At 37.6% G+C, this 21,604-nt stretch overlaps 1 protein-coding gene across 1 annotated transcript in view; it reads right to left on the bottom strand.

The window, feature by feature from the left end:
- The window catches only part of LOC134532681 (uncharacterized), a 31,693-nt gene extending 12,286 nt beyond the window's left edge, over positions 1 to 19,407 (bottom strand). The window contains exon 1 of the mRNA XM_063369378.1: positions 19,394 to 19,407. The gene's annotated coding sequence lies outside the window, so the exon portion shown is untranslated. The remainder of the gene's footprint in view (positions 1 to 19,393) is intronic.
- Positions 19,408 to 21,604: the final 2,197 nt, after the last annotated feature.

The following is a 21,604-nucleotide window of genomic DNA, read 5'->3' as shown; positions in this document are numbered from 1 at the left end:
TAAAATGGCCCTTAGGAAATTATTCTGTTTAACTTGTAGCCGATTTATATGGTGATTTGCAGCATAGCCCCAGACCTCGCAACCATATAGCAACTGCGGGCGTACAATTTGAGTGTAAAGTTGGAGTTTTTTCCTGCGTGGTAAATTAGGTGCTTTTAACATTGGGTACAGGCTTCTTAAGGATCCTGTTGCAATGTTTGTTGCTCGAGTAATGTGTTTGCTCCATAGTAATGTCCTGTCTAGCGTGAGTCCTAGATATTTTGCCTGTGAAACATTAGGAATAGGTTGGTGAAAAATTTCTAGTTCCCTGTCTGGTCTGCCTCTACGTTTTGAAATTACAAGCGTGGTTGATTTAGCTGCATTAATTTTAATTCGCCACCGAGTGTAGTATTGCTCAAGTGCAGTTAGCTGCCTTTGGACGCATACCATGGCATATCTTAGGTTACCAGATTGTTTAATTATGGCTGTATCATCCGCATACATCTGTACGTAGGCGTTTGCATGCGGTATGTCGGCTGTGTAAATATTATAGAAGAAAGGAGAGAGTGGGGAGCCTTGTGGCACTCCAGCTGTAAGTTCGCGAGTAGTCGATTTAGCCCCGTCCAGAGCAACATAAAAGTTACGACGCCATAGATAGTGGGCCACCAGGTATATATATGTGTCTGGAAAATTGAAGTTTATTAATTTTTGAATAAGACCCGGAATCCAGACTTTGTCGAATGCTTTTTCTGCGTCGAGCATTGTCATTACTGTGTAGGCTTTAGATGGGTTATTAAATCCGTCGGTAGCATCTTCAACGATTTTAATTAAGGGGTGGATTGTTGAGTGACCTTTCCTGAAACCAAACTGAATGTCTGGAATCACGTCGTGTTCCTCTGCGTGTGTTTGAAGGCGCGAGAGTAAGGCTTTTTCAAAAATTTTACTCATACTGTTTAGAAGACTTATAGGTCGCCTGTTTTCTGGGATGGCTGGGTTTTTCCCTGGTTTAGGAATTGTGATTATTTTTGCAAGTTTCCAGGAATCGGGGTAAGTTTTGTGTGTTAGTATTGCGTTGAATTTGCCAGTAAATATTCGAGTGCCTCGAGAGGGAGTTTTTTAAGTGTTTCGTAATTTATTGCGTCCGTGCCGCCTGATTTGTTGTTCGGACTGGCTTTAATTAGCTTTAAAAGTTCCCTTAACGTTATGGGTTCAGGAACAGACTGCGTGCCTGTTTGTAAAAAGTTATTTACCGCCTGTGTTGTTGTTAAAGTGAAGTTTCTGTCATTTACGTCTGTGTTCGGGGAGAATTGTTTCTCCAGTAGGTCTGCGACTGCGTTGGCCTTGTCTTCTGCGATGTATTTAGCCCCGGTGGCTGTTATAATAGCTGGGGTTGAAATAAATTTTTTGTTGCCGCGGAGCCTGCGAGATAGTTTCCACATTTCCTGCGGTTTTGTGGCTACTTCGTTTATTAAGTTTCCGAATTGATTTATTTTTTCCTGTTTTAATTTGCGCTGTACGAGATTATTCAGTCTGTTGTATTCGTTTCTGGCTTCTGTTGTGCGGAGCCTTTGTGCTCTGTTTCTGGCTTGCCGCCTAAGAGAAATGTAATAATCCAGATCGGGGTAGTGTGTTCGAGTGAACTGCCTTTTTGTTTCAAAGCGAGAGTGTTTTTTAATGGCATTTTTTACTGTGTCCGTGAAAAGTTTTACGTGTGGATTTATTTCCTCGGGTGAATTTATTTCGGGGGGCTGATTTAGGGTGTCTATAAGTTCTATCTTAAACCCGTCCCAATCTGTAATCTTTAGTTTATTATTAAAGAGTTGTATGTTGGATGTAGCATTAAAAGTTATTTGTGTTAGCACCGGTAAATGATCGGAGTTTAGTTCATCTAAGGTTTCTGTATTTATCTGAGCGTTTGGAATGTTGGTTAGGGCTATGTCTAAAATTTCTGGGGTGCCACCATTTACTGGATAGCATGTCGGGGAGTCAGGCGCAATAATGATGTAGTTTCCTGCAACCGCGTGGCCGTGTAGAATGTTCCCGTTGGCGTTTGTTTGGGTGCAGCCCCAGTCAGTGTGTTTGCTGTTTAAGTCTCCTGCTATAAAAAATTGATCTTCGACTTCCATTAATTTATTGAGGTCCTGTGGTGTGAGTGGGTCTTGTGGCGTCTTGTATACCGCGGACATGCAAACATGCGAATTATTATTACGGACGTTTATGCTGGTGGCCTCAATGTGTTGTAGTCCATTTATTGTTATCGGGTGGTGGTGAATTCCGTGTTTTATTAGTATGGCTGTACCGCCGCCGTGGAGTGCGGGGCGGTCTGTTCTGTATATTGTGTAGCCGCATATGTACGCTCGCATGTGTGGTTTTAGAAAAGTTTCAGAGATGAAAGCGACATCGATTCCGTATACAAAAAGTAACTGTTCCAGTTCATATATTTTATTTTGGAGGCCGTGTGCATTGAAAATTAGGACCTGTAAAAGCTTCCCCGGGTTCTGTGCCATTTTAAGGTGTAGCGAGATTCAGGATTGCGGATAGTAAGATCATCTGTCGCTTCGATGCGTCTGTTTCAGCTCGGATGGCGGCGTAGTGTGGCGAGAGTGTAGCAATGAGCTGTGAGAAATTGCAGAGTTTCAGAATCTCTGCCAGCTCGAATAGATCACCGACGGTGTTACCTTCTACTCTGTTCTGCGCTGGAGCATTGAATATATATAATGTATAGAAGTCGCGAGCCCAGGTTAAATATTCTGTCCGGTTTCTCAGAAGAATTGTTGTAGTTCCAAGCTCCGCCGCTGCGATCGCTTTCAGCGCTGGGTATCAGCCGTATACGCCCCTGGTGGTGTTTGGCAGAACTTGGTTAACCAGCCCAGTCGTGACATCATCCTTCACCTCCCCCCCCCCCCCACACACACACACACACACAACCAACCCTTCGAAAATCCAAGACCAACGATTCAAATTACCCGGCAGGTCTTATCAGCATCTTTAGGCGACCTTGAAGAGGAGCTTCCTTTACCGTCGTTTGAGAATAATGAAATCCCAAAAGAAGCTAGCCACGGAAATCACTGAATGATGGGATTCTGTACCCGAGTGAAGTGAAAATTAGCTATTAATACTTTGTATTGGGCCAATAGTCAGTGTTCCGTTCAAAATATGGTTTTATTTTTAAAATACTTATTTTAACTATATTTCGCGTTTGTACAAATTTACTTTTAGATATTGGCAAGGAAAATCAACATACCTTAAACAACCTTCTCTTATTCAACGTTATCTATTAAGTAGTAAAAGGGGTAGATATTATTTTAAAAAATAAAAAAAAATGGAACTCACTAAATAAGTATTGGCAAGATATATATAAATTCAATAATAAAATACGCATATTAAAATTTTTTGTATTTAACTTTTTTCGGTAATAAAAAATCAGGATGATTTTTGTTTAATTGGTTTACGTATATTGCTATATTTTCTCAATCACATAGAAAAGGGAAACGAGTACATCAGTGAAAATTCAAAAATTTAGTTTAAGTAATACTAGCCATACCAAAAAATCAATATGCGAGATAAGAAATTTGGTAACTGCTCTACATTTCAAATAAAAATGCATTGGTTTCATGAATACTGAAATGTATGCGTAATAAGGCATATTATGTTATTATCCTAAGCATGACTATAACTAAAAAAAATTACAGTAATTTAAAACGATGGCAGTCTTAACATACAATAAGTGCGTGAGTCTTAGTTTATATTTTAATTGGCTTCTTCGTCAGAAAAGAGTTAAGATTTCATCAAGGAAAAATATATTCTCAAAGTCACTAAACCGGGAGATAGAAAATAAGGTAGGTACCTACTTAATTTTAAATAAAAGTTAAAATAGGCTTACGCTAAACCAATTAAAAATAAGTCGTAAAAATATTTTTATTTATTAAATATGTTCTATACTTGACAGTTCTTTGTGTATAATTCTTCAAAAATCTTTGGAATTTAATACATATTTTTCTTAAAATGGTAGAATATCAGCAATACCCGGAAATTACGTGAGCAAAGCCACGGGTTATTAGATATACTTTTACTATAAAATAAAAACAACTATACATTTGTAGTTCACGAATGTGATATTTTGTTTATTGCTTCACAACATTCATTTTCCAGTCTCAAATTTCATCGTACCACTTGTCAGAAATGTCACCAAAAATGAGAGATAGATTTTTTTTGACGAATTTCAATTACGAGGTAACCTTTCGCAAGATTTTTTTCTTCGCAGTAGTCACTGGGACACCATTAATTTAAATCCACTAAGATAATAAAATTGTATGTATAATGATTTGTTTTTGTATATTTATATAACTTCCCAACCAATTTTTAATGATTTTCATGTGAATAAAAACTTGTAAAGCAATTTAATTAACTGTGTCATAATTCTTCTGATTAGATGGAAATACAAACTTTTCATCCGTAACATACGATGATAATATATATATATTATTGCAAAATAATATTCACTGTTCAAATGCAAATTTAAATAGATTATTCATACATGTTTCCTGCTAATTAATGGTTTAACATAATAATTTTTAGTATAAAATCGTTTTTCTCTTGTGTTAAAATGGGTTGCTAAAATGAGGAATTATAAATTTATCACTTACTAAGTCCGTTCACAGATTTACACAAAACAGCAATGTAGATAATCTTTTTTGGTAGTTTCTAATTTTCTGCCCTGAATAACATGAATTTGGTTGAATTCATACCAAAGTGAATTTTTTGAACAACTTAAATTGATGTCATAAATAAATATTTATTTTATAATAAAAATCCACAAACTGTTTTTAAAATATAATATTTATCACACCAGATGGAATAATAAACAAAAAATAGCTCTTTTATGTTGTCTGTGTTTAAATAATTGTATTATATTTCATGGAAATAATATTTACCTTTCGGTTATTAAAAGAAAATATGTTTGTATTCAAAATACTTGCGCATCGTTTTTACGAGCATAATTTGTGTATCTAACCTCAAAGCAAGGAATATAAAGAGTGGCAACTCAATGCTATAGCAAAAACTCTTATTTTCTTTGGAGATCCGGTAAATGTGCGTTATTTATAAGCAACTTAACATAGTAAATCGTTAAATTTTCAGATCTATGTTGGCAAAATTGATTTTTTTTTAGTGGTCATTCGTTACTGGGAATATTCACCATATAACGTTTAAGATTATTTATTTTGAATTACGAAACAACCAAAACATTATGTAAAAATGCTTCATCTTATGTTAAAAAAAATTATAAACTGCATAGCCACAAAGTATGACATCATGCCATTAGTTTCAGTTACTAATAACATTACGTGCACGCGTTTGAACAGTCATCGCAGCCATAGTTGTTTCATAGCTACCAAAATCATTCAACGTTGTCAAGAATTATTCCAAATTATGTTTTGCCATTTTACTCAATGCGCCACTCCGTTAACACAACATTTTATAAATTCTGAACTACGAATGTCAGTATTTTTTTTTTTTACGTTATTACGTTTAAGAAATTTCTGTAGTTTTCTTATAATTAAAACTTAAATTTTGATGTTGGCATCTTTTAACCGCACTTTTATTTCGGTGGCCGTACTCCTCCAATTCAGTTGCGCCCGCCCGTATCTAAGCGCTCGGATTTCAACAAAAGGCACCGCCTCTCGATAGAGTGAGACAGAGAATTACGCGCATGACCTTGAAAAAAGCGACGCTACAGCGCTCTGGCGTGGAAGCTGGTAACTACGAGCACCCTCTTGTGGAAAGAAGAGCTGTCTAGCGGCGGAGCTATCAACTACCACAGTTTTGGATCCGAAAATTGGAATAATAAATCCTATCCCCTCGCGACTTCTATAAGTTATATATATTCAATGGCTGGAGTGTGTGTGGTGCGTGGTTCCTTCACGGCTTGCGAATATTTACGCTCCGATCGTGTCAGCTCGGTGGTTGTTGTTTGCGGCTGTGTCTGTGGCTTGTTGACCACCTGGGCGCGCGGCTGTGCGTGAGCGGGGCGGGTGGGGGGGAACTCCACCTGGCTGTGCGTGGCTGGCGGTTGTTGTTTTGTCTGCGCCTGTGTCTGCACGGATTGTCGCTGTGACCTACTCGTGATCATTTTCAAAAATACTGGACACTGCTTCCATGCTGCAGTGTGTCCCCGCACTTTACAGTTAAAGCAGAATTTATCTGCGTCGTCAGCTTTCGGGCAGTCCTTTCGGGTGTGATTTTCGCCACACCTGACGCATCGCGGTGGCTTACTGCAGCGAGTGTGGGTGTGATCAAATTCACCACAGCGCTTGCACTGGGCGATGTCTTGTGGGCGGGCCTGGTATTTTTGAATAGTCACTGTCGTATAGTGAAGTGTACGAACGGCGAGAATGTTGACGTCAGAGGCCGCGACTGTCGCGCAGAAAGTTCCCGACCTAAATCGTTGTTGCTGCCCTGTGGCGTCTGACCGGGTGACTTCGAAATTACGCACGTCATGAACTACGAATCCCTTCTCCGTCAGTTCCGCGGCAATGTCGGCCTCGACGACCTCCGGGTACAATCCCTTAATAACGACCTTTGTGTTGCGCTCGTCGGGATGCGCAAACGTGTGGTGGTAGATGTTGTGGCCTTTCAGGTATGAGAGAGCTTGAGAGTAGCCCTCTCTGTTCTCAAATGTCAGTCGCAGCTCTCTCCTGCGCGTGATCGTGTTCCTGAACGCGATTCTGTGTGTGTTCAGGAAAGTTGCGATCTCCTTGAGCTTCGCAACTTCCCTGACCATTATCGGTACACCCCTGTACCGTGTGCCGGCCGCGGTTGTGGTCTGTGGTTGTGCACTTGTCTGTGGTTGTGTGTCGGCAGGCAAATTTGCCAGCACGCCGTAGCTGTTCTGCAGCGGGATTGCGGATGTCGCTGCTGTGTGTTGTTGTGCGGAGCCGCGCCTCGAAATCCGCGCGTCCTCACTGTTCGCCAGTACCGTCTCCCGACGCCTACCGAGTGATGTGCTCCGGTTTCCCCTCAAGGCCTTTTTACCCGAGACCTGTTGGAAGTCGATCTCATCGTCAGCGCGTTCGCGTTTGGCGTTAGCCTGTTGGGTTTCCATGGCCTGTTCGTGTGTTGTTGTACTCGTACTCGCCATGATCCCTGTCCCTGTCGCGGTTCCGATTCGCGGGCTATCCGACCCGCCGGGTCGCCTAATACCTGAAGCAGTGGTGGCTGACAAACACTGATATGAACAGCGAAGCTAGGCCTTAGAGAGGCTGTCCTCTCTGCACCACTGCCTGGTGCGAAGTGTGCGATGCGGCCGCGAAGAGGAGCACTGACGTCACGAGGAACACGGAGACAAGGGAGTGTGTGATACTGTAGTGTACTGTGCAAAGTGAAAACTCGACTCGACTCAACAATCCAATACAATACAATGCTGTTACTTAACACCATAAAATAGATGTATAGAAGCATCCGAAAAGGTATTCACTACGTGTGTTTACTTAACAAAGAATTCCTAATCACTTATACAAAGCGATTACATAAAATAAGGCATGCTTCGATACTTTTCACATGCTTCAAAGTACAGCTACGAAAGTTATAGTAAGACATGAACTCACCATTAATACTTAATACTTAATACATTAATACTCGATTCCAGTTTCACAGACAGAAGTATGTAGAAGTTGTGTTTCGAGGGCCGCAAGTATGAATAAAAGATAAGCAGTTGACGAAACATCTATATTGTAATATTTGTAATATTTGTTATTGTATACCGGTGCTTACATAGTTATAGTTTTTCAGACATAAATAAAACATATCACTTCAGATTTTTCTTAACATTTTTCCAACGGCCGCGCCAGTTCTGACTCCGAATCAGTATTATCACTCGGCACTGCAGCACATGATGACTCGTCACTGTCAGTTTCAGAGTCGCTATCGTCACTATCCAAGTTAACAATAATACTGTCTATCACGTCCGGAATAATTCCATCCTTCTTCCAATATTCTTCCTCGACGTGCTGCACGTGTCTACAAAATCCCGCCCAGTCTTCTTTCGTCACTGATGAAATTGAAGCTTCTGTCAAGTCTTTAAGTTTCGTAAGTGATAAATCGTCAGTGACATTCTTCTATCTAACTAGTCTCTTGATTTTTCCCCATGCTAACTCGATTGCATTTAGATAACACATGTAAGGAGGCAGTCTGAGTACTGTGTGACCAAACTGATTGATTTTACAGTCTATTCTGTGTACTTTTTTGGGCTTATGCAGTTCTACAAGCTTGTACAAATATACTTTGCGCATGCTCTCGTTGTATTCAACCCCGTTGTTCTTCAGCCACAGCATAGGGTCTAATGTCGTATTTTACTGCATACTTGGACGGGACATTATTAATCTCCATACTATGATATGGAGCATTGTCCATTACAACTACAGCATTTGGTAGAAGATTAGGCAATAATATTTCGTCTATACACTTTTCAAAATTCACATTATTCATTTGGCCGTGGTAATCTCCCGTGGCAGTTCCTGCTTTATAAATAAGCAGTGCATTAGGAATGAATCCATTCGCAGTACCTGCAGGCAACAAAATAAGCCTTCTATCTGCGCTAGCATTTGTTTGAACTCCGAATTCATCTTCATGCTGCCAGCATTTAGAAACAGTTAAATTACTGTATATCCAACTTTAATCTAGATAAACAATATATCTGACAACTTCGCAATAGTGTCGTATTTTGCGAAGGTAGTCATTACGCCATGTCACTATGTCCGCTCTTTCAACGAGAATTTTTCTCTTGGATCTGCACTTCCTCCACTTAAATCCCATGCTTCTGATCAAGCGTTATAGCGATCTTGATCCCCATGGAAACTCTATTATGTTCTTTATTATAGGCAACAATTTCGGGACATTTGGAATTTTCTTCTCGCGAACATAAGTCATATATTGTATTTCTGATAACGCATCTATCGAAATCATCCACAATCATGGTAGCGTGTTTTCGCCAATTACTTCGGTTTTTACCAGGCGTTGATAAAGAACTGTTACTATTAGTTAGTACTTCGTTCTCCTTTCCTATTCGTTTCATCGGTGGTTCGCTTACACCAACGTAATGAGCGGCTCGACGTGTTGCTTGAATCAAAGGAAATGCTAGGACACCTTCTTTAGCTTCATTGTCACACTTCTCAATAACCGTACTTATAATTTCACGTCCTTCACTGCGTATCACTTTCCTCTTTTTAGTACCGCTAGAAGCCATTGCCGAAATAAAGATTGCAATTTACAGTCGCCACATTCACACAGTTACAAATAAAATTACTAGCAATTAAAATTGTAACTAAAACAAACGTTTAGGTCTACTTGTCTATACAAACATTAGCATTCACGTGTTAAACTGACAGCACATTTCGAATCAAACTCGACTTCTAGAGAAGAGGACAGATGTTTGCGCGTAAGACGTCACACTGCTCAGGCGACAAGCAAACAAATGCCTTCCCCCCCCCCCCCCGTTTCCGGGAAAACCGACCACCCGCCACCCCCCCTACCCCCCCCCCATACCCGTGCCAGGGATCTTTCCATCAGTCACAGACAGTAGATGACAGTATAAACAACAAAAATAACGTACCTTAACTTAAATATGTATGTATATCTATACTAATATAAAGCTGAAGAGTTTGTTTGTTTGAACGCGCTAATCTCAGGAACCACTTGTCCGATTTGACAAATTCTTTCAGTGTTGGATAGTACATTTATCGAGGAAGGCTATAGGCTATATTATATTATCAATAACATTAGGGATCCTTACTAAAAGTCCAATTTAGAATCAAATGCGTTGGAGGGGGTTAGATACAACATGCAGTACACGTACGAAGTGTGTGTTGACAATGCCGCAGGCGCTAGAAGTTTATTTCCTATTGCCTATTAACATTGTTGCCACGCACTAGATGCCTTATCATTCTTAATTTTCACATACAAGTAAAAAACACCCGTGTGATATTAACAACGACGCAATCAGTACCCTCATAAGAGTTCAATTAGTATTTAAATACTTTTTATCACTTTAAATCGCAAACCTAAACTATTGTTTTTTCCCCTCTCTCTGTGTTTTATTTGTTTTTTTATTGCCCTTTTTTCAAGTATATATATTTTACAGACTTGAAACTTCACAGTAATGTTCCTTGTGTTACGCAGGATGACATTTTCCGAAAATTAGATCCCATGGGTGGTTAAAACCAGGCAACAGTGGGTACTTTGTCTGCATGAGAACAGGATTTTGCATTATTCATGCCTTCTGCGTCTCCATGGCAACGGGCATCGCGCGGCAGTGGCGTACCCACAAGGAGGGGCATGTATAATGAGCGGCGCAAGAGTGATCTGCCTGTAGACTGCCGTAGCGAAGTACGGGTACATCAGTTGTACGTTGCGTGCACGAGTCGGGAAACCATCGGTGCTATTCATTTTCTCTCTGGTACATTATACAGCATTGTAATAAATTGTCATTGAATTTTTTTATTTACCATTACTGTAAATGGGAGATGTGGCTTAATTTTTTTCCATTAGTATAGCCGTGCGAAGCCGGGTCGGGCAGCTAGTGTGTATATATATGTAATAATGTTTCACTCTAGGTTAATTGGTAAAATGAAACAAAGACGTAATCGTGTTTCTCTATTTAACGAAAGAAACAACATTTAAAGCCATTATTTCAAGTTTTTTTTTATATATTTGTACAAATATAGATGATATTCACTTCAAGAAAGTATATTGTTCACAATAATCATAACCCACTCTCACTTTTCATTTAATTAAATGTCACAATATTTAGTAGGCTTTGTTTATATCGCGCCAAAGACAAACTGAAAGAAAAGAGTTAGGACATGGGCGAAATGGTTTTTTTACATCTCTCTCTCCCCCCCCCCCCTTTTTAGAAAGGAACAAATACAAATAACATTGAATTGTTCATTTACTAACAAACACTGGAGATGGTTTTGTAATGTGGTAAAGGTTTGATTCCTTTTTATTGTGTCCGGCATCAACTTCATAGATTGAATTTGAAATCTTCTTCAGAATTTTTTATGGTCCAATACTCAATTCATCCATTTTCTTCCTATTTAGTTGATTTCCATTTTCTACGCACACGCTATCTCCCACTTACAATTAAAATTATTCTCTATGTAGGTCGAATATTTTTTTATTATAATTGTGAGATTTTATTGTGTTTTCTAGAGCTAGTTTCCTATCTCTTTTTAGATCTTCTTTTGTACATCTCGATCTCAATTCAAGTGGTAGAATATTCACGTTTTCACCTTCCAAAAGGTACTTTGGAGCAAATCTCTTGACTGTGTGTTCTGTTTCGTTATATTTTTCTACACATTTCTGTGCAATAGTAGACCATTCTGTTTTTTTATCACTTTTATTTATTTTATATCTTATCTTATTAACTAAAGTTTGATTTAGCCTTTCATATATCCGTTTCAAAATGGTGCATCCACAGCAGTGAAAACCAGTCTTATGTTTTCCTTCTTCAGAAACTGTTTAAATTCTTTGGAATTTATGCCAGGGTATTGTTCAGTTAATACTATATCAATATTATAAGTTTGTGTCACAGTTTGTATTAGTTTAATAAAATCACTGGAGCTTTGATTTCTTGATGTCAAAATGTAAGCATATCTTGTGAAATGATCAACCAGAAGATGTAAGTATTTTTTTGTTGACCGATTTCCTCCAAAGACTCCAATGGTATCAATAGATATAATTTCAAATGGGTATGTTGCTGGACCTAAATGTGACATTAAGCGATATTTTGACTTCCTCCTTGATTTGTTTTTTTTATACAAATTTCACATTTTTCACAAGTTTGTTTAATACTTGTGATGATATTTTTTGCTGTGTAGAATGGTGCTATTATATTTATCATCTGGGTTTTCCCAATGTGGCAGTAAGTATCGTGGACATAATTTATTAAAATTTTGCTAAGTTTTTCTGATAGTACTATTTTCTTTCTTCTTTTGTTCTTTTTGTAGTACATTTCATTTTCCAATATAAGTTTTCAATTATGGAGGTCTAGATTTGTGTGTTGGTCATTTTTCATATATTCTAGGTTTACTAAATTTACTACTTTTAAGAAATCGTCAGTATTATCATAAGGTTCTAGAACTGGATTTATGCTTAAACAGTCTGCTTCTTGGTTTGATTTTCCTGGGTTATATTTTATTTTAAAATTATATTGGGATAAATAATACGTCAAATCCCCTAGTTCCTCATCAGTTCTAGCCTTGATATTCATATTTTCTAATGATTTATGATCTGAGTATACCATAAATTCTCTTCCCACAAGCCAGTGCTGCCAATATTTCACAGCTTCTTTTATTGCCAGACATTCTAGATATATAGCTTTCTTCTTTTTTTGTGCTGCAGTTAACTTTTTTGAAAAATAAGTGACTGGCTTACTGTTTCCGTTTTCATCTTCTTGTTTCAACACCGCTCCCACTCCTTTGATACTGGCATCAGTATAAATTTTTATTGGTAGTTCAGGGTCAAATATATTCAGAATTGGTTTTGAGCAGTGCTTTTATTTTATCAAATGATTCCTGACATTCTGCGTACCATATGAACTTCACATCTTTTCGTAGTAAATTGTGTAATGGGTCAAGGATAATTGCACTGTGTGGTACAAATTTATGACGAAAATTTATTTTTCCTAGGAACTGACGTACTTCATTTTTTCTTGTTCCTGGAATAGGAAAATTTTTGACTGTGGTTAAATAATATTTTAGAGGTCTAATTGAATTGTTTTCTATTATGTGACCTAAATATTTGGCGTAATTATTTGCAAAACTGCATTTCGAAAATTTTAGTCTAAAGCCTTATTTTGTATTGCTTCCAGTAGTCTTGATAGATGTTGTATATGTTCTTCAAAGATTTTCGAAAAAAATAAGATGTCGTCAATAAAATTTACTGCAAAACTAGAGAGTTTGTATTTTCTTATGATGTTGCTCAGTATTCTTTGAAAAATGGCTGGTGCAGTTTTTAATCCAAATGGGAGACGTGCCCATTGAAAATGACCTTCTTTTGTAACAAATGCAGATATGTATTTATCTTGAATCTTCAAAGGGATTGACAAAATGCTGAATTTATGTCAAATGTAGAAAAATATTTATAGAGTTGACAGTTTTGACCATTAAATCCTCAATCAATGGAAAAGGTTGTGACTGAGGGACGACAATTTTGTTCAATTCTCTGAAATCTATACATAACCTTGTTTTCGTTTCATCTTCTTTTTTATATGCTAGAGTTACTTGAGCAGCAAATGGGCTATAAGATTCCTCAATCAAATTATTCTTAAATAGTTTTGATATTAGATTTTATCTTTCTTTTCTATCTTCAACTGAGCATCTGTATGGACGTTTGTAACAGTATTTATCCACCCGCAAGTCAATATGAGCTCCATAATCTCCTACAGTACCGACGTCATATTTATCCTTAGCAAATACTGGTTGGTATTTTTCTATCAACCTATCAATTTCTGATTTCACATTTATTTTGGTTTTTAGTTTCTTGTTTTAAGACTTCAGAGTGTAAAAAATTTCTTCTTCATTGTTGTCACCAAATACATTAGGAATTCTGACATTTGTTAAATTTGAAGTATCATATTTTGAGTAGTTTTTGTTTTTGATATCCTCTTCATTTGAGGTTAACTTCTTTTATTTTCAGATTGTTTCATTGTATGATCTTCAATTCTTCATTTTGCAATAATTTGAAATTTTTGATACAATCCAAACAAATTAGAAAATCGTAATTATAATTTTCACTATCTACTACAAACATATCCATCATTCTTTCAATATTGTAGATTTTTATTTTTAATGTTACTATAGCTTTTGTTGTCTTCTCACCATTAATAGTTTTCAAGTTAATCATTTGTGTAGGCCTACCACTTGTAATATTTTTTTTTGCTGTATATTCAATAATTTTACATTAATGAATGACACATTTGAACCTGAATCACAAATTCCAGAAACTTTTAAAGTATCATTTAATAGTAACTCTACTTGTATTAATGGTGGCACCACTAGTTTTTCGGATTCTTCTGGTTTAGTTCAATTTCCAGTTCTGAGTTATTTACAGGTTTCAAGACTGGTTTTTGATTTTTTTTCCTTAAACCAGCAATCTTCCTCAGGATGGTACCTAACGTTTCCCTTTCTTCACGTTTACACAAATTTGGCATGGTTTCTTTTCTTCAATTTTTTTGGTTTTAGTGTCAGAATATGTAATACTTTTTTTTATCGTACTTATTCTTTCCAACAAGATATTCCAATTTTCCTATTTCATTGTAGAGATTTTCTGTTTCTTGTAAAGTTTCTCTGTCAACTTTATCAGCCACATAATTAGGTATCAATTGTTTTTCTTACTTCCAGTAACAACCTATCTTTTTTTAAAGCATACTCAAATAATGAACCTGCTTTATATTTAAAGGCAAGCGCATATCTGATGGGTGACCATCCTTTGTTTGCAAATGTCTCACAAAAAATTTTCTCCCATTTGTTCCATTCCGATTCCAACTGTAAGTTTCATTTGCATGCAGTTGTACCAATCTACACTGGAGTATTCTAAGAAATGTTTTAAAATTTATATTTTCTTTTTGTCTTCTTTGATTAGGAAACGTTCACATTCCTTGTTGAAATCTTTAATCCACTGGTAAGCATTTGAGTTTCCGCCCGTGAATTTCTCAATCATGAAATCTTTTGCGATTTTCCCTAAATTTTGAGTTTCAGATATAGTTTTTTTTCCTTCAAGAAATTATTCTAACAGTTTTTCCAACTTTTGATTTGATCCACTAGGTATAGATTCAGCACTTTTTGTTTTTTCCTCAATTTCTTCCAGATAAAAATCCTTAAACTGTAAGTTTTGCTCTCTATCCAAATATATTTTTGATATATCTGTCAAACTTATCCAATTTTCCGTGTTTGATGTCTTTTATTTAATGATGTACTGACCTTGGCATAGTTTGGAGTATTTGTAACTGCTTGGTGTAGATTTGCAAGTTGGTGTTCGGCTGGAATTTCAAAAATCTGCCCATCAGGTGTAGCTATTGAGGTTATGCATATGGTGTTTGATTTCCCATCTGCTGTTGGTTTCACAGCAAAATCAAACCTCAATTTTTCCATGTTTCGTGAAATATTTGCAGAAAATATTGTTTTATAATAATATTTCACTCTTGGTTAATTGGTAAAATGAAACAAAGACGTAATTGTGTTTCTCTATTTAGCGAAAGAAACAACATTTAAAGCCCTTATTTCAGGTATTTTTTCTTCATATTTTTACAAATATAGATGATATTCTCTTCAAGAAAGTATATTGTTCACAATAATCATAACCCACTCTCACTTTTCATTTAATTTAATTTTAGAATACTTAGTAGGCTTTGTTTATATCGCGCCAAAGAAAAACTGAAAGAAAATACATCGCACATGAGCGAAATGGTTTTCTTTACATATATATATATATGGATGGTGTTATGCACAAATGAGTTAACCAACAAAAGGAAAAAAAAAGTTATTGAAATAATAATTATGTAGGTAAAATGACACTTTTAATTGAGCTAAAATTTTTTAACCGACATTCCTTGCTACTATGCCATGTTGCGACCAAACATTCAACGCACTGCCATAATACCGGTTATCGTGTGTTCAACTTTGAGCTCAATTTACTCAGTTGAAAATGTTTGTGGGTTGAACCATTTTTACATAACACCATCTATATATATATATAAACATAAGGAAAAAAACATGTTTTTTTTTCGTATCTTTAATGTAGCTATCCTAAACCAAATCAACCGTCCACAATGTTTCAAAAGTATTTGTAATGTAGCTAACCTAACCTAATTGACCATTAGTAGGGCCATGAAAATTTCGCGAAAAAGATCCCGAGAGTAGCTGGAAGTTAAAACACTGTAGCACCGTCTGTGTTTCGTGATTGGGTGAGTTACTTTGAGGTGCATGTCGATTGTTACAACAACCAATCACACTAATTCAGTGTGGAACCATTTTTACACAACACCATCTATCTATCTATATATATATATATATATAAAAGTTACAAAAATTTGAGCCCACGTGCCGTGCAGTCAGCCAACAAGAGCCACACAGGCCGAGTGTGCCCGGGTGCAGGATCGCTGCTTGGTCGATACGAGTCGCGCGGCCACGCGTGAACAACGTCTCGCCCGAGATAGGGCGCAGCGCGGCTGGCGGCGATAAGGGCGCGGGCGCTATCTGACAGTCTGTCGCCTCGCCTCTGTGGGCGAGCGTGGACCCCAGCGGGGCAGTACCTCATCCAGCTGCACCTGTGGTCTGGTTTGTGTTTCATGTACAAGCAGTCCACATACAGTGGCACTGACAACATACCAGGCTTCTTTAGCCTCTTTCAACGTACTTGAGATTGGTTGTCTTTGTCCTTTCTGGTACGATAACCTTAAAATAATATAATACATGAACAGGTCGATTTTTGATTTTGAGAGGAATGGTAGCCTATAAATCCTCTCATGATAGATATTAGGACCAGTTTATAGGAAGTGATGACGAGGAAAAAAAATATAAATTAATTATAATTAGTAATGGGTACTATAAGGGTGTTATAACAATTGATAAGACAATTACATACAATATATAAGTACGTTGGTCTTTGTAGCACTGGCTTGCACTTTTTCACATTTTCACTCATTGCACTCACTCACCATTCATTCATTCAGGCTTCACGTCTCGTGGTGCCATGGCAACAAATGACCTAGTTGGATGCACGCCGGCATTCGGCGGGAGATGTTCCAGGTTCGATACCCGGGTAAAGCCTTGGCGTGAATTTGTAATGTCCAAATACCACCAACAACATGTCAGTACTTAAAGAAATGTCAATAAGTCAATTAAATTGTCCAAAATAAAGTCAGTAATTCGGTGTCAAAGTGGTCGCATCACTCACTTTCTACCACGGAGATTCACACAGTTTCAATTGTATAGAGGTGACCTGGCCTAGTGGTCCCTGCCCCTTCCCCACCTCCCATAAAAACGATCTTGGTTCGATCCCGGGCAAGTTCTCGAGCGGCTTAAACAAATTAGGAACTGGGGGGGGGGGGGGTGTGTTTTCTAGGGTTCAATTCCCAGCGGGGTCAAATTATTCTTTTTTTTAAGTGGGAAAAGTAGTGGACTTTGCTGTGAGGTAGTGGGAAAAATAGTGGACTTTGCAGTGAGATAGTTGGAAAGTAGTGGACTTTGTTGAGAGATAATGGGTTGTCTAAGGGTACTCCCGATTCTCCTACTAATTAATTCCGTCAATGTTCATATCTTCACTCACCGGTGCTGGCGAGACGTTAAGTTGTCATTCATTCATTCATTGTAAAATTCTTTTATTCATGTCTCATTGACGGCGAGCTTATTGCAGGCAACACAAGAGAAAAAGTCAACCGGTCGCGGTTTAGTATAAAGAATCATTTCAATGTTTTTCATAGAGTGGTTAAGGAAACTATCTAAAAACAATAATCTGGGATTCAAACCCAGGACCCTCCCTAGTGAAAGTCTAACTAATGACTGTGCCTCCTGGCACACAAGTTTATATGTTCGTAGTGAACTGGAAAAAAAATGCATTGTTCAATGTTTTACTAAAAGAGGAACGAGTGGTCTTAATCCTGAAGGGATCTTCGTCACTAATATCGCTGGGATTAGTCTGTGATGATACAAGCATTTAGTGGTGTTCAGTGGTGAATCCAAGTGAGGGGAGGCTTTAGGGATCGAGAGCTTCTGTTCCGTTACCGGAGGCAGTGACGCCACAATGCCACCCGTTCGGACCAAGCTGTACTAGTAACTGCCGAAAACAGACCGGGTAAACTAAGCCCGCCGTCTGGTCCTAGACAAAGATGGCCATCATTACGTGCTCTTAAGTTGGTTTTTACACAACACAATTGAAAAGAAAAATCTGGTTAGGCTGTATTTTGAACTTAAGCTGCCAGGGGTTTTAGTCACGACCTTGACCTCCAATTACACGGTCAAAGTTGACAAAATTTCCCACACGCACGCTACCAAGAGTGTCAATCACTCAGCTGTCCGAAACAAGCTGTCTACGCTCACTTCCCCGAAGCCTGAGTTCCCCCCCCCCCCCCTTTTTTTCCCAACACTCGGCCATGCAATGTGAGATTACAAACTTCATTCATCACATCATCATCATCATCATCAGTGTTTCATTTAAAAGCACCTAATGGGTGGTATTGATAAAAAAATTTACCAGTTAACGCTTAAGATTATTTTCTACAATTTATTAAATTCAATTATAATCGTGAAACCGATTTGCGTAACACGTTAATGTCCTTTATTGTGCACATTTTATACCTTTTCGTAGAGTACTTATGCTTCTGTAGAATCATTAAAAATATTTTATATATGATATTTTATATCAAGAAGTTTTCAATAATTTCATCATTAAAGTACATAAACCATAATACCGCAGTAAATTAAACAAATTTATATGTATATAAATCTGACGCTAACAGAAATATGTGATGTGATAAATACTGATTTCTTTAAAAACAAATTATAAAAAAATCTCTTGCCCTAACCAATTAAAATACTACAACTTTAATGGAGGGCTCCTACAACAAAGTTTTTCGGCCGTTTATTTCATCATAACAGTTCAAGTCCATTTATATACACGTTTGCCCATGTACAATTTTCGTGCACATTTTCGCCGGCGAAACTACAAAGACCCGCCGCTACTCGTTTATTTCTTGCACGACTTCGGCTGAGCTCGGCTCGTTCCGACAACAGCCGAAGCAGAAAATTTAGCAAGCATGCCGGGCAAGCGCAAATTAAAACAGGAATTCTAACAAAGAATATATTTAAAATTAAAAAAAAAAATTAACCCGGCTTTTAAATTAACAGGTATAAATTAAAAATTCCTACAAATTACTAACCATATTATTAAAACCAAATAATAAAACATATTTAAATTCTTGTTGCCAAACTAGAGAAAAAGTAATCAGGCAACTGGTAAAATCATATTCCTTTCGAAAATTCATGTCAAAAACTTATGGGGATGTAATACATCTCAGAAATAAAATTATTTTAAACAGTCAGCCATAAGACGAAAATGCCTGGATAAGCTACCAGATGCACAGGGGATCGTGCTAAGTTCGTTCTTGCGGGAGGCAAACAACCACGACGCAAGGTCACGTCAATACACGTGAAACTCTGCATCTTGTCATTACACACTGACTCTATGCTATCACCAAAAATGCAGTTTATGTCACATATATTTATCCCCGACAGCTTGGGGACGAGATAATCAATTTTTTTTTCTATTTACGTCGGTCCTTGAGTTTCATTATCACGTCAATTGATCTAAATGTCCATGAAGGGTCTTGCTGGCTTACAGTTTTCGATGTGAATGTACTTACATGGCGGGTGCGAGTGTAACGATCTCCTGACTATCTTCCATTGTGAAGAGTGACTGTTGTTGAACTGCCGAGAACAGAAGCTCAATGTAATATTAACAATTAATTACATATGAAAGACTGAATCACGAAAGTCGAGCTTTAATATTGTGTAAACTGAATGCAGACATTTTCTAAGAGGAGTTCGTGCTTACTTTTATGGGGTTTTACTGAACTCACACAAAGATTTACTAACTTAGGTGCTTGAGAGTTATGAAATAAGAACTATAAGCCCAAAACAAAGAAAAACGCACACCGCTGTTAGAATTATCTCTAGACGTTCTACGATTAGGTCTTTTGAACTTGCCGCCTCTTGTTGGGCTGTCTAAGTAAACGCACATTCAGCGGAAACGTAAGCTCGCTAAATTCTCGCTGTTCTCTTCTTAGAACGATATCAGGAGGCATTATTGTCGCCACTTTTTTTTCAATTGTCAGGTTTACAACTTGGTGACGCGAGCTGTCGCTAGCGGAACGTATGATGCTAGTGTGTGCGCACTGTTTTTGCTACGCCCTCTCCGACTTTCCGATAGCAGGAAGTCCAGGGCCGGATTTAGAGGTCTGGAGGCCTCGGGGCAACAGAGGAGCGGAGGCCCCCTGGCCCCAAATTATTTTCCAAATAAAATAAACAATTTTTTTCAGTCGAGTTTTCCAATAAATAATTTATTGTGAAATCAAGTAGATTCTATTAGTATTAAAATAAAAACATACATAAATATAATCGGAGACAAGAATTATATGAAATTAAATTTTAGTGTTAATGAATATTTCTGTTAATTTTTAACAATAATATAATCATGTATGTACAAAGTACTGTAGGTAAAGGTAAAACAGCGAAAAAAGAATATCAAAGGAAAATATGTTTACTAGTGTTTACTTGTCGGAATTTGAAAGATTTTTTTTTCCGAAGTCTTTATTGTGGGGGCCCTCCGTTTGTGGGGGCCCTCCGTTTGTGGAGGCCCCGGGGCTTTCGCCCCGGTTGCCCTCCCCTAAATCCGGCCCTGAGGAAGTCGGTTGTGAACGAGATATCGGCAAAGTCGCCGCTAGAGGATCTTGGCTCGGTCAGAACATTTACGAGCATCACAACATCACTGTTTTTTTTTTTTTTAATCTACACGGCATTTCCAGAAGATTAAAACATGGCACAGACGCAAGTCTAGGTAGGTGCCACAGCCCGAACGTGTAGATTGTTCATTAGTTAAATGTTTTGCAATTGTGGCGGTAGACAACCATGTAAAACACTATGGTATTGATGATGGAGGAATGTTTCTATACGCACTTATTTGCCTAAAACATTTTTTTCCTCTCCATGTGCATCAAAAATTTATCCTCAGTTGTTCAACAAAACTTCACTAAACAATCCTCAACTAACAATTACGAAATGTTGCATAGGTTTTCTCACATCAGCTATAAAACTTGTTTATTAAGTATTAAAAGTGTTAAAAGTGTGGAGATACACTATTGGTTGTATGGAAACACACCCGAAATATATTTTGGAGGTGATACTTCATGTAATCCTTTGGCTAGCTCAATTTCTATAGCGTCAAAATGGACCTTAAAAATTATTTATGTAAATTGTATTTGTGTAAAGTATTGAAAACTATTTTAATTTAAACTACAATTTTAGGGATATAGTTTTATTCTACGATTTTATTGACCACAATAAAACTATTTTTAGTACCACTGTCCCTAGAGGCATTGTCTATGTTGTGTCACTGTCCCTAGAGGCATTGTCTATGTTGTGTCACTGTCCCTAGAGGCATTGTCTATGTTGTTGTGAGTCGCGGTCTCTAGAGGCTCTGTCTTTGTTGTTATGTGTCGTTGTCCCTAGAGACCTTATCTAAGTCGTTTGTTTGTCACTGTCCCTAGAGGCCTCTCTGTCGACGAGAGGTTTAGGCCAAATTATAGAAAATTGAGTGTAACCTCTAATAGGTTAAACCGGGAAAAGAGTGCAGGATTATTACGGCTCAGGTTATATTAATCGCACAAACAATGATAACGTGTCACTGAAGATACTCCTGCAGATAAGGTGAGGGAAAGGTCCGTTAACGCTAAAAATACTGTCAGATGTGTAGCTGCTGTTAACTGCGTCAACGTCCACTGTTTCGTATCTACTAGGTCTGAAGAAACGTAGGATTTATCTGTCAAGTGATTCTTGTGAATGTTTTACGTATACGT

The sequence above is a fragment of the Bacillus rossius genome, chromosome 6 (genome assembly GCF_032445375.1).
Source record: "Bacillus rossius redtenbacheri isolate Brsri chromosome 6, Brsri_v3, whole genome shotgun sequence".
Classification (NCBI taxonomy): Eukaryota; Metazoa; Arthropoda; class Insecta; order Phasmatodea; family Bacillidae; genus Bacillus; species Bacillus rossius.
The sequence above is the reverse complement of the archived record's forward strand: the minus strand, read 5'-3'. Positions and strand labels throughout refer to the sequence as shown.